The sequence below is a fragment of the Polyergus mexicanus genome, unplaced genomic scaffold (assembly GCF_030449975.1).
Source record: "Polyergus mexicanus isolate NDT 795.1 unplaced genomic scaffold, iyPolMexi1.0 SCAF_1, whole genome shotgun sequence".
NCBI classification, from domain to species: domain Eukaryota; kingdom Metazoa; phylum Arthropoda; class Insecta; order Hymenoptera; family Formicidae; genus Polyergus; species Polyergus mexicanus.
Genome location: NW_027223321.1, coordinates 6,065,890 through 6,079,714, shown reverse-complemented (window position 1 = coordinate 6,079,714; position 13,825 = coordinate 6,065,890). Strand labels below are relative to the sequence as shown.

At 37.2% G+C, this 13,825-nt stretch overlaps 1 protein-coding gene across 1 annotated transcript in view; it reads right to left on the bottom strand.

Moving 5' to 3' along the window:
- Positions 1 to 13,825, bottom strand: part of Wb (wing blister) — a 227,041-nt gene that overhangs the window by 89,814 nt on the left and 123,402 nt on the right. The window lies entirely within an intron of this gene.

Below are 13,825 nucleotides of genomic sequence, written 5' to 3'. Positions count from 1 at the left end.
GAATTTTTAGATGAAACTTTTTGAAATAAGTTTCTTTTTGTGTGCGTTTTTCTAATGCTTTTCAATCATACAAAGGAAAAATAAACCATTAAAATTTTTAATATTACATTTAAAAATATACTGAAAACAACCGAATCATTTTTGTAAGATAAGCTTTTTTCATTTTCATTTTCTATCATTAATTGTAAGAATTTAAATGTGTCCTCATATTGTGTATCTAGTATTTTTTGCTATGACAATAAACATACAATCGAAAAGAGAAAGATATGTAGGATGAGCGATAGATATATTACATACATTGTTTTAGAAAACCTATAGACTTAGCTAACCGATCGTACGGACTAAAACACAAAGCAATAAAATTTAGAAAAGATTTTAAGATCTTTCGGGCAAGACACGAGCCTGCGAAAAGTTGCTCGAGAGCCGCGATCGCATAAACACATGCTTGAGAGTAATTTCGTTTTGTATTCTCATTGTATTATCACATACTATTCTTCTATTACACTGCGTATCTATTTTATTAACTGGTGCTTGGGATAATTATACTTATTTTATTCATCTTATAGATATTTATAATATATTTGAAACATATAATTCACACAATCATTAGCCAATCAGATTGCCGATGCTTACAATATAAGAACAATGATGATCAAAGAGAGAATTTTTGAAAAAAATTTCCTGAATTGGTAAAATTTCTTGAGATTTCCCTGATTTTTCAAGGTAAAAACAAAATCCCTAAGAATTCCAGGTTTTCTAGGTTTTTGTAAGGAATAAACTTGCCCTAGCATACAAAGGCAAGATTAACCAGATGAGAAAGGAAAGACCTAATTGCACCGATAGCCAATGGCATAAGGTATCCTGTTGCAAAGCGGTGTTTCCATGAATATCGTGATGTCTCTCATATTTTTCCGCCGGATTTTCACGCTTCTTCCTGCAAGCTTATCTCATGAATGTAAAACAAACAATAATCCGCATGTTTGTCATGGATTTTTATTTGAGCAAAATTATACACTCGTAAAATTGATGTAACTTGAGAAAAGCAAATTTATTTTGTGTGTGTGTGTGTGTGTGTGTGTATATCTTATAGAGGTTTAATCGAATAAAAATATACCAATTCGTTACTAGATGAAATCCTAGAGCAATTTTTGCATTAAAATTTTTGCGTTACACACGTATATTTATATACAACGAGAGTATTCATCCACTACGTTATGGTAATCCCCATGATAATCCTCACATTACTCATCGCGAAGGAGAGTACCGGTTTGACAATAAACAGGAAACGCTCCGCCTTGGGACTCGCTTCTAACAAAAGAAACCGTTATGCCACGCAAAAATAAAATCTCTGGTCTAATAATATTTCGATGCACGACTAGCAGCCGATTTTATGAGATTCACTTATCGTGTGAACGACAAATTCTCATCGCTTGCGATTAATAAGACCTTATTGATAAATACGTCACAAGCTATCAGTATCCCCGTTCTTTCTCTTTCATCCTTATCCTATCGTTCATCTCGTTTTTCTCACTTCGTTCACGCGCCCATGTGTGCATTTGTATAACCAAACGATAATGCAAATATTAATTATGTCCGGCCATATGTCACCGCTATCAACGATGGCGTTTGCACAAATCGATGATCGATCTCGATCTCGTGTCTTTTGTATCTCCAGCAGTCAAAATATTTCCGGTCGCAGTTGTCATTATATTTTTCGTGGACGAATGATAAAAATACTCTTCGACAAAGGTTACGGAAATGTTGTTAAGTTTTTATTTCCGTTACCGACAATTATTCTTTAAACGCGCGTGCACGATAATAAAAATATAAAATAGTATGAATTTGCGCTTCTACGTCCCTAGAATATTTATCTAGGCGTCTTGTTGCGATATAAAAGCTATGACAATCTCTCGGTACCCGTTTAATTGAATGGAATTGAGATATTCCTGAATAGAATTGAGTTGCTCTGGATTGCGTTTATTGAGGGATCAAGCGCGATTAAATGCTTTGGAATGCGTTATTTCTCGAAAATTGACCACAGCTTTTGCGGCGATTCTAAGATACTACTTTTCGGGGCTACCTCCTTTTTTGCCCGTCACGCCACATTACGTTTCCCTCTCGTTAACAAGCCGTCGATGATCCCGAATACCGGAGTCGGTATTAAATCAGTTCCGCTTTTTCATCAGGGTAGGCTCTAAAAGCACGCATTTGACTCCATTACGTAGCGCCTGGCACCCTTATGCCCCGCGGTACTTCGCTAAATCATAACTCGGCGTAGTCCGGCATCGGTCTAATATCTCGTAAACACTGTCCATCCGATATCGAAAAATACCACTCGCCCGGATTTATCTGCGCCGAGCGTGCTCGAGATAAAATACAGCCTGTTAGCGAATACGTAAGCTGACGTGCGTGTATATGACTCTATTAGAGAGCTCACGCTTCTGTACCTCTTCGCTCCTTGAACGGCGATTCTTCACATCCAAATATTTTCAGAGAATCGGCGTTTTTAAAAAAAATGTATCGGTATAAAAAATGGATGTTGGAGTTGCAACAATAATAATCGTGTAGACACTGCGTCTACATATATGCAGTGAGAGCACGAAAGGAGGGATAGAAATTTTTGCCTTTTTTGACCTGACTTTTATGGCCCCTCCTCTGAAACCATATGATTCCAGATGAAACACAAAACAGTCCGAATAAAGCCGCCACTGAAACAAGTTCAAATTATACTTTGTGCATCATATATATTTATTATAGTCTATCACTAGTAACGTCTAATCTACTGCCAACACATTTCTTTATATTAAATAATCATATAAAGTTATCTTCCTCCATTTCTTCAATTCTTAACTAACAAAAATTATGAAGAGTAAGATTACTAAAATAATCTCGTATCGAATATATTTGAAGTTTCATACAATTAAAGAATAAAACAATTCAAATTATTGATAAAATTAATAAAATTTCAAATATCAATAAGATGATGCAACACAAAAATAAGATAAATAAAATTTTAATCAATCCTTGTCCTACTAATAAGATGAAAACTGATTTAGACATATTCCGATTAAATTGCTTGTTTTCCTGCCTCCAGTTCTAAGTAACTATCTCTCGCGATCTCGCCACTCTCTTTTCAATAGCCGCGATCATATGATAGTATCTCTCGCATTATTATCCAGTTACCAGAAAGACATGCAGTTATCTTCATGCCGCTAACTCGACGATCGGCTCTCTCGTCACCTGCCAGCCAGCACGTCGTTCGTATTTGCTCGCACCTTCTCCACGAACGAGCCGCAGAATCCGCGAATGTGTTGACACGTACCTGGTGCCCGCCAGTGGCAGGATACCGTTGATAGGACAGGTTCCACCCTCGGGGACTCATTGACGCAGCGGAAGGTTACCGCGAGGGTGGGCGCGAGGGGAATGCTCGAGCGCACGGAGAAATGACTTAATATGAAGTTACAAGGATGCTATACGAACGATAGCCCGTAGCGATCGCGGGACCACCCAGGAGGTGATTGCCATGGAGTGGATCTATCTAAAGGCCGCGCCGTGCGCCTCTCTTCCTCGCTACGTGCTTAATATTGCCGGTCGGCTTCGCATTCCTAGATCGTTCTCTGCCACCAGGAAACTCTCGCTGGATCTCGCCTAGGGCGTCATGGAGTTGTCTTTCAGAAACGGGAAAGAGGAGAAGGAGGATGAAAGAAGGAAACCGGCGTCTTGCAGCCTCATCGAAAATAAACGGGATTTCCCACTTAGCGACTAATGCAGCATCATTAACCGGACTTATGATAGATTTCCCTTAACGGAGTTTCGTTCCCGCCCAAAGTTTTCGTATTGTTGACAAACGACAAATACGATCCACTCTCAAAAAGAACAGTTTTTGAATTATTTTTTATTGCTAAAAAAGAAGTAATATAGAATGTCTATCCAAAGCTTGTAGAAAATTTCCCTGATTCTTCAGGTAATATGTTCAAAATTCCAGGTAAAATTAGAGAATTTTTAGATGAAATTTTTTAAAATAAGTTTCTTTTTGCGTGCGTTTCTAATGCTTTTCACTCATACAAAGCAAAAATAAATCACTAAAATTTTAAATATTAAATTTAAAAATATACTGAAAAGAACTGAATAACTTTTGTAAAATAAGCATTTTTCATTTGCATAATATTTTCATTTGCTATCATTAATTATAAGAATTATAATGTGTACTCAGTATTGTGTATCCAGTATTTTTTACTGACAATAAACATACAATCAAAGATATATATTTATAATATAGTTGAAACATATAATTCATATAATCATTGGCCAATCAGATTGCCGATGCAAGAACAAAATGGTCAAATAGAGGAATTCCAGGAGAATTCCCTGATTTTTCAACAAGAAATGAAAATCCTTGAGAATTCCAGGTTTTCTATGTTTTTCCAGGAAGTAGACATCCTGTAATATTGAATCTCATCCTAGCCAGAAAGTTTCAAAACATTCATGATCATAAAAAAAAAGAAATAAGTTCAAAAACTTTTCAGAAATTAATCTTTGAATAAATTATAACTTTCCAGATAATTATAATATTTATCGCTTGCGTTTCTCTTAAAATCGTAACAAAACCCGACGTCGATATGTTTGTTCTGATTCGCTAGCATGTATATCTCCGGTGAGCGGACGTTCCGTGTGTATATACATATATATTAAACTCCGTTCCATAAATTTATGAAGAGGGTGTACGTTCATTAGCTCCCCCTCGACGACAGGCTGCGCGCACCTTCGTCGATCGTCGTGTTGCGAGTGCCGCGAAATACCGCCGACTCAGTCTCGCCGATAAGTCAAAGAGGGGCAGGGCAACATAATGCCGCTCTTCATGTTTTATGTATGAGAACGAGATTACTTCGGTACCATCCACTTGCCGAGTGCTACCACGAGCCCGAAAGCTCGATAAAACCACCGACAAGAGCGCGAGGGACAATGGCGATTGATTTGCGAATCGATCGAACACGATCGTACTCCGATATACTCGAGAGAAGCACAATCAGGAATCCACGAGTTTTGAATAGCGTTCCCTGTACCTATGTACAGTAGAGCGATTGCTTTGTTTTATTAAATTGTAATAATTATGATATTTAATGTAAATATATATTATAATCAATAATAAAAAATTTATGATATTTAACATACTTAATAAAAGCATTTAATTTATCTATTCACATAATTATCATTGAAAATTTAAGCAAAAACGTGAAAACCGTTTGTGTGTAAATGAATGCATTTCTCCTCTATTTTTTATATCTTATTTTATTAATAATATCATGTTATTAATAATACATATTTTTAACATTTTTAATTATTTATTCGCAATAATTAGATAATTCCTTTTTGAGTTATCTCGAAAAAATGTATTATTATCTACTTTTTACAAAAATTTAAGAACGATTGTAAAATCAAAGCACTATGGCACTAATTAAAATTTCTATCCATTGAACTGTCATAATCTCACCTATTTTGCATTTATACTTATCTCAGTTGATGGATAATAATTGAATATATAGTGTTATAATCGCCTGGCTTCTGAATAAATTACGCAGGCCTCATCAACAATAGATCGAGGGCGCGGATGATTACGGTGGCAATGATTACGAGACGACGCGCGGATTTGCATATTATCGCCATATTTCTGACGTTACTCTAAATCTCGCGTCGTATCCTATTAAGGTGTCGACAGAGCGATGGGGCAAAGAAAAAGGAGAGAGAAAAAAAGGGGAAGAGAAAAAAAGGGGAAGAGAAAAGTCAAAGGGTTCGATCGGCCGGAAGGAAAAAATCAAAAAAATCAGCCCGGCCTCAACCAAGGTGTTTTATCAACATTCCCACGTGAGGATACCGTGCGTGTGATTAATGAGAATCACCGTCGAGAAAATCGACATTCCTCGGTTTTACACCACTGTGTTGCTGCTGCGAGATATGCGTGCATCGACTTGGATGTTTAAGCAGCATCCATACCGGGTCTTAAGATCGTCAGAATTGAGGAATTCAACGGACTTGATCTCGATTGGAAAACAATATATCAGCAGTTATACACATTGTTCTTATTTTTCTTTCTATTCTCCTCGCTAATAAACGTTGATTAAAATACAAGTTTATATATTATACTCTTGTTAAAGTGTGAAAAAACGCGTTTGGAAATCGTATTAATTTATCTCGCAACTGTCATCCAATATCATCGGATTATTCTGCTCATGTATCTCCGGTACGTTCGATTTATGAATAAACATCTCGTGCGAAACCAGTAATAAATTTCAGATTCGGTGTGAGGCTCGATTAAGCCGGCGGAGGTAACTGATTCCCGCTCTCTGTACGAATATAATTTGCATATCGAATTATCGACCGGAGTAAATCATTGTGAGCTCGACGTGACCGGACGTTCCGGAAGCGGAGTCGGGGTAACCCTCGATAATATTAATTTCCGATTGTGTCTCGCGAAAATTCAATCTTCCTGAAATTACATCGATCCGCGACTTCGTGCCTCCACCAGCGGTCGCCCTACCGGTCCGAATAAAAAAAAGAGAGATCGGTGACGTTCCACAGCTACTTGATATACACCTTCTTCGCCCGAAGCTGGAGTTTCGCATTACGCGGTCGCCGCGGTGCGCGTAGGCGGGATTATTTTCTAGCATAGCGGGGAAAGAGAAAAAGAAAGAGAGAGAGAACGCATTACCATCCTGTAAATTAGCTATCGCTCGTCTATGTCCCGGACCGCGTGGGCGCAACGTCGACCGCTCGCATTATTATATTCCGGCTGTAAATCAGTGTACCGTTAACGTTGTCTTGGGGTCCGCGTTGCTTCCTCGGCCTTTCCTCGATGAGGTGTCAGTTCTGATCGACTCAATGCTCTTCGCATCGTCCATCATATTTAATCCCGAGGGAATTCCAGAAGAGAGCTCGTTGGCAATTATGGCAATTATAGTCGAATAGTGCGATTATCGTCGGGATTTTTTAAAAAAAGCATCTTTCAAATGCATAGAAATAATAGGTGATATAAGAATATATTGTATATAGATAAATAAAAGTTTTGTTTACAAATTAAAATACTATATATATATATATATATATATTTATATTTATGTGTAGTGACAGTATCAGCTGTGATAAATATGCACAATTGATCTTTCTAAATGTTTAATGATTAAATCAATAATGAAAATAATTAAAACTAGAGATGATAAGAATATCATAATTCTATTTGAAAAAAAAAATTATATAAAGTAAAGAGATTAATAAAATAATTTTATATACAAAATAGAGAGATTATAACAATTCATAGAAAATTTACTGATTGTCACATACTCATTACTGATATGATTTTACGACTATCATTTTTGAATTTTTATACAAGATGGATAATAAATGATCCTGATGGATAATAATTGATCTTTTTAAATATTCAATGATTAAACCAATAATTAAAATAATTAAAAACAGAGATGATGAAAATATAAATTTATTTAATGAAAAAAATATATAAATTAAAAGAATTAATAAAATAATTTTATATACAAAATAGAGAGATTATAAGGAGTTCATAGGAATTTTACTTATTGTCGCGATGTGATTTTATGACTCACTCTTGAATTTTTATAAAAAATGGATAATAAAAATTTTTGAGATAGATATGTGAAATTATCACAACGCGTTTGTGAAAATATGTATTGTTAATAAAAAAAGAAATAAAAAATCGATAAGTAATGCACTCATTATTTCTAGATTTTTATAAGTCATACGAATACACGAATATACCTATATTTTCTCTCTCTCTCTCTCTCTCTCTCGACGCTGTTTTATAATGATACTTGTTATTATCTTGATTGAACGCTCCAACAGATTGCCGACACTTGCGGTGTATAAACCAATTACATTTAATTAGGCAAGGCTCATTTAAAAGACTCGTAGAGACCGCGTCGACTGAAATTAAGTAAATTGCTTTTAATTCAAATACACAGATCAATTTAATGGATCTCATTTTTGAGAAAATAAGAAAAGTCGCGTCACTAGATCGTTTTACATATACACACACATATATATAAAATTAATTTAAAATTAATTTAAATAAAAACATTGCTAAAGTTATTAATCTAAAATCAATTTAAATTAAAAATATTAAATTATCGCTGCTAAAAAAAAAATATCATAAATCGGAAATTGAGCTTTTCGGGCGACTACTTTATGTGATATATTTCTTAGTCGAAATAATTCCTTTAAATTTGCGAGATTAATTATGATTTGTTTTATTAGCGAGATTGACTTTTGCGTACACTATACATTAAAATAGCTATATATCAAATATTCGGCGCATATAAAATATTATACAATATAGGATTATGACACGCGGATCTATATGAAATTTATGGATCCAATGACATTAAATCAGGCGGATTGGTGTTCCGGTACATTCATCGTTGTTCGATTCTGTACTGGTTTCGATCAACGCGTTCCATTTCCGTGAGTCTTATTTTTCGCTCTGGCGTACGTATATCTTTTGATTTATCACTTTTATCGTATTATTGATCGATTTAATTATCGAACGAGCTGCACGAAATTTTATAATTTACATTTTTAGACTATAAATCTGGTTAGAGTATATTACATTTTGCGACAGTGAAACAGCTAAAACGATACGTAAAAAATGATATGTCCTGGAACGATATATAAAAATCCTTATTCATAGATGAATAATTTCGCTTTTCCAAGCCTGAGATCGCTAAGATGCAGAGAAGTAATATTCCCTTCGAACTTTCATATAATCAGTTTCAACTGAAATGACTCCAATCACTATACTCGCGCATTTTCTTGTTAAGAAATCATCGCAAAAGCTATGCATTTACGAAGATAGTAAAATTACCGTAATAAGAATAATGAGCGCGCCAATGGAATTACATTAACGCCGTCGAGCCTATCTAAGACAAACTGAAATCATTTTAATGCGAAAGCAATAGTTACTCAATAAAGATATTTCACTGAAAAAATAAAAATTACTTTAGCTAGCGATTTTGATAAGCTCTTCTTAAATATGTTTTGGTTGTACAATAATAGCAAAAAACTCAAAATTAAAAAAAAATATAATAAAACTGCATAAAAAGTAACACATCTCCGATTTCATCGCTACTTAAATATGTTATATAGGAGTTCTTCTGAGTAATTTCTCGTAAAAAATAAGTAGGGGACAGCATTGTTTTAAAAGATATAATAATGTTACGTCCAGTGGACTCCACGATTCTTTTCTTTCATGTAATATTAAACCTACGCTCTGGAACTCTTTGCACTTGACATAAACAATAAACTAAAAGAATATCTAGCAGGCGAGACTAATACTTCAGAATCTAAACCATGCGCGATAAATATTCGAACACAAAGGTCCGCTAGAAGATCAGGAATTTTAAACAACAATTAAAAGCTACTCGAACCATGAGAAGGCTCGAAATCTAAACAATGCGCATGCAAGAAATAAACAAACGGATCAGATAATTTTTTTTTCTTGAGAGCCGCTAGTGAAAACGCGGTATAAGAAGAGTCTCGAACAAAGGCCCTCCTAAGAACTAGAGCTATGTCTTATCAACGTAGTTATGATCCGCGACTAAAAATGCGACGCTTGACACCACGAGCTTGCCTGCTAGACCAACCTTACGCGTTATCTGCTTGTTATAAAACTCAAGTGAATAATCAACCTGGCCGATCATGGCGGACTCTCCAGTGGGCGAGACTTAATTTCTTAAAACAAAAAGCCTACACCAATAGGCGCAATCTCCTGAACCTTCTTTTGGAAGGGAGACACCCTCAACTCATGAGAGGGGCACCATTTAAAAAATTGATTGGGTAAAAAAGGAATATTGTTTGCCTAATAAAGAGGGTACGCGAAGAGACGCCAAGATTCGATGTACGCGAAATCCTCCCTCAGGAGAGTCAGTCCATCTTCGCATCTCGATTCAGAAAGTTCTCTCTGCGATCGTGCTAGCGCAAGGAGTTTCACGTTAGACGTGCTAAAAATTTTATAATCGTGCGGACAAGTGACGAGTGCCCTTGAGTGCATCAACCAACATTACCGGAACCGAACGGATCTCCGAACCAATTTTCCAGTCATGAATAGGGACAGTTCTAACTCAGGTCCTCCGAGGGAAATGCGGGGCGAGGGGAAACGTCGCGGGCGAGGGGGCATGACGTCACGCGGGCGGAGGGGGATTTTGGCGGCGCGGGGACTGACGTCAGGCGGGCGGGGGAATGCTTATCGCGGGAGCATAATCGGCGGGGTGTATTACAAAGGCGAGCGCCGATTTCCAACTGCTCGAGAATTTATAAACATTATAAACAAATATCGTCTCACACTGTAGCGCCGATGTCCGGCTGCTATAATTTATTATAAACAAAATAAAACCAACGCGATAGATGAAAAATATACAATGAAGAACGAAGGTAAACATTGCCGCAGCAGATCTGGATTTTTCGATGCGACAGGATAGTATCGTCAGAGTTAGCAGAGTGAACGTCAGTCCAACAAGTTAGAAGTGATTAAAAAAAATATAAAAAAAATGCCATCACTAATAGAAACGGTGTTGCGCCGCGGGCTATGGAACGCGGCATGGTGGGCGGAGGATGTGGCGATAGGGCTGTTGAGAGCCCTATTGAATTTAGTGGTGTTCCAAAGAGTAAGTAGCATATTTTATTTTATGTCATATTAATCATTTGTAATATATTAATTATTTGTAATATATTACAATATAATTTTGATTTATAGTACGACTTTACTTGCGAGATCCAGATTCCTCTCACACTGTAGCGCCGATGTCCGGCTGCTATAATTTATTATAAACAAAATAAAAGCAACGCGATAGATGAAAAATATACAATGAAGAACGAAGGTAAACATTGCCGCAGCAGATCTGGATTTTTTCGATGCGACAGGATAGTATCGTCAGAGTTAGCAGAGTGAACGTCAGTTAGAAGTGAGAAGTGTATTAATTTTGAAGAGAATTTAAAAAAATGCCATCATTAATGGAAATGGTGTTGCGCCGCGGGCTGTGGAACGTGGCATGGTGGGCGGAGGATGTAGCGATAGGGCTGTTGAAAGCCCTATTAAATTTAGTGGTGTTCCAAAGAGTAAGTAGCATATTTTATTTTATGTCATATTAATCATTTGTAATATATTAATTATTTGTAATATATTACAATACAATTTTGATTTATAGTACGACTTTACTTGCAAGATCCAGATTCCTGGATTTATAAATATTGAAGACAGACAAATGATTAGAATGTTGCGGCGGCACGAGCGCGATTTGCGTGAGGATATATGGGAAGACAACGACCCCGACGACCTCTATTTAATGTTAAGACGTTTGTTTGGGCTCGAGCCATAGGAGGAAGACGTGGCGGAAGAACCGTGGGGACGAGCCTCCGAGTAAGAGGTCGTAAAATTAATCGTAAGTATCTATTTTTAAAATTTTAGAACGTTCAAACTAGATATTTTAATAAGACGTATTTTTTTCTGTTTCAGATGGAGCGTCGCCTTATATTTTATTTTTATTTTATCCGTATATCATTGTTACGTCTAGTGGACTCCACGATTCTTTTCTTTCATGTAATATTAAACGTTTACGGTCTGGAACTCTTTGCACTTGACATAAACAATAAACCAAACGAATATCTAGCAGGCGAGACTAATTTTTCAGAACTATAAAATTCTTTTTTTCAATGAGACGGATCAATAAATATTCCTGAACTAAAGCCCACGTCAAAATTTGAGAATTTTAAACAAAGATAAGAAACCCTCGAACGATAGACACCCAGATCATGTGCGCGCGGACATGATGAAACATTCAATTCTAAAGCCGCGTGATGGGCTTAAGAGTTTAGAACAAAAGAATAAGGAGAGGAACACGGACGACGGTTTACTGATGAAACTCGAATCCGTAAGCAAAACTCGCGATACTTGACACCACATGCTCGCCTGCCAGACTACCCTCTTATGATATCTATTTGAAATAAATTCCAACAGGAATAATAAATGTCAACTTAGCCGATCCTAACGGACTCTCCAAGAGGCTGGGGTTAATTTCTAAAAACAAAAGCCTACACCAATGAATGCAATTTCTGGACCTTCTTCTGGAAGGGCAACACCTCCTACTCATGAGAGGGGTAGATAGTAAGGATTTGATTTGTTAAAAAAGAAATTCTGACTGCCTAATGGAGAGGGTACGTGGGGAGACGCTAAGATTCGAAGATATGCGAAAGCTCCTCTCAAAAATTCATTCCGTCTTCACTCTTCAAACGATTCACTACATAACTAGTAATCAGCTCCGAGACCAGATATTCGCGACTCAGAATTGTACAGAGACCAAGTTTAAATAAAAGTGAAGGACTTAGTGCTAAGTGCCAACAACCGTGGTCATCCGGCAACACGACAGGGCTGAGTTTCTGAGCCATCACTCCCAAGTCCATTCCGATCTGCAGCAACAGTCGCAGCTAATTAGCTACTACAATTATCAACGCATCTTCAAGTAAACGCATCGGTTAATTAATATATATAACAAGCAAAAACGAACACACAAAATACACAACTTACCACTTTATCTCCCAACTTCCTCTTTTCATTATTCTCACCCTTCTTATTCTCCCGTCTCTTCCCCCGAGCGTCCCCCATCGCTTACCTTCCCTGAACACCCTCCATGGTCGGAAAATCTTATTCCACCTTCTCCTCCTGAACATCCATCTACCTCCTCTGAATCTCTTCATCTGGAGAATCCTGATTCCCCTTCTCCCTCCGGATATTCCCCCGCTTTCGATGATTTCCAACAACCTCTGAGAAACCCTACTCCCCCTCCCCCTCCTAACCGTTTACCTATCTTTTCTGAGCAACATCAACCCTCTAGGATTCCTACTCCCCCCCTCCTCCTCACGCCTAGAATCGCCCGACCTCTCAGGAGCGTCGCACGACTTAGACGGAGCCCTCCGGGAGTTCGCGGAAGAGTGTCCCGACCTCAAAGAGGAACCGGAAGATTTCAAATCGGAACCTTCCGATCCCGAAGGAGAATCGGAGTCTCTTTTCGAAGACCGGGATAGGGAAGACCGATATTTCCTAAGTCAATTTCCTCCTTATCCTGTACCTCTTACAGACGAGGATTATCGGGTCGGTCCAGATATAGTGGACCTTGACCAATTCCATCTGATCCTTCGAACCAATCCACCTGGTTCAATGATTCCATTTTTTGTCCCTGGTTCCCGATTTCCTCTAGCCGTCCCTATCGAGGTCTTCTGGATGAAATTCCCTTCCCCCTCTACCGTACTAATCCGGGATCTTTAATAGTCATCCTACCTTTTCCCTTACTTTTTAATTTTTCCTATAATTTATAACTATTTAAACTTTATATTGTAAATCTCCAACCGGAACTTAAATTTTACTTTCCCCGTTTAATTCCGGTTGATGTCCTCCGTATTTATTGTAACACCCGAGAACATAATTTTCCTTTACCTATACTCATGCACACGAATACTTACAATTACACATTAGAATTTAAAAACATGTATTTTGCATATAAGCTTTCGTAAACCGAACTAAATGTTCTTTATTAATTTTTATCCTTTTTAAAATCATTCATTTATTTTTTTTGAATAAATGCAACGTTAAACTTTAAAATTCGAGTAATTTATTAACCCGACCTCCTTCCTGTTACCCGAAATCGCACAGGGTCCCATCCTGGGTAATAAGGATTCAGTTCCTTTACCGAAAAGGGACCACCGATCGAACGGCCTTTCGATAGAGTAGAGCGACCCTTCCGGTCGTTGACCT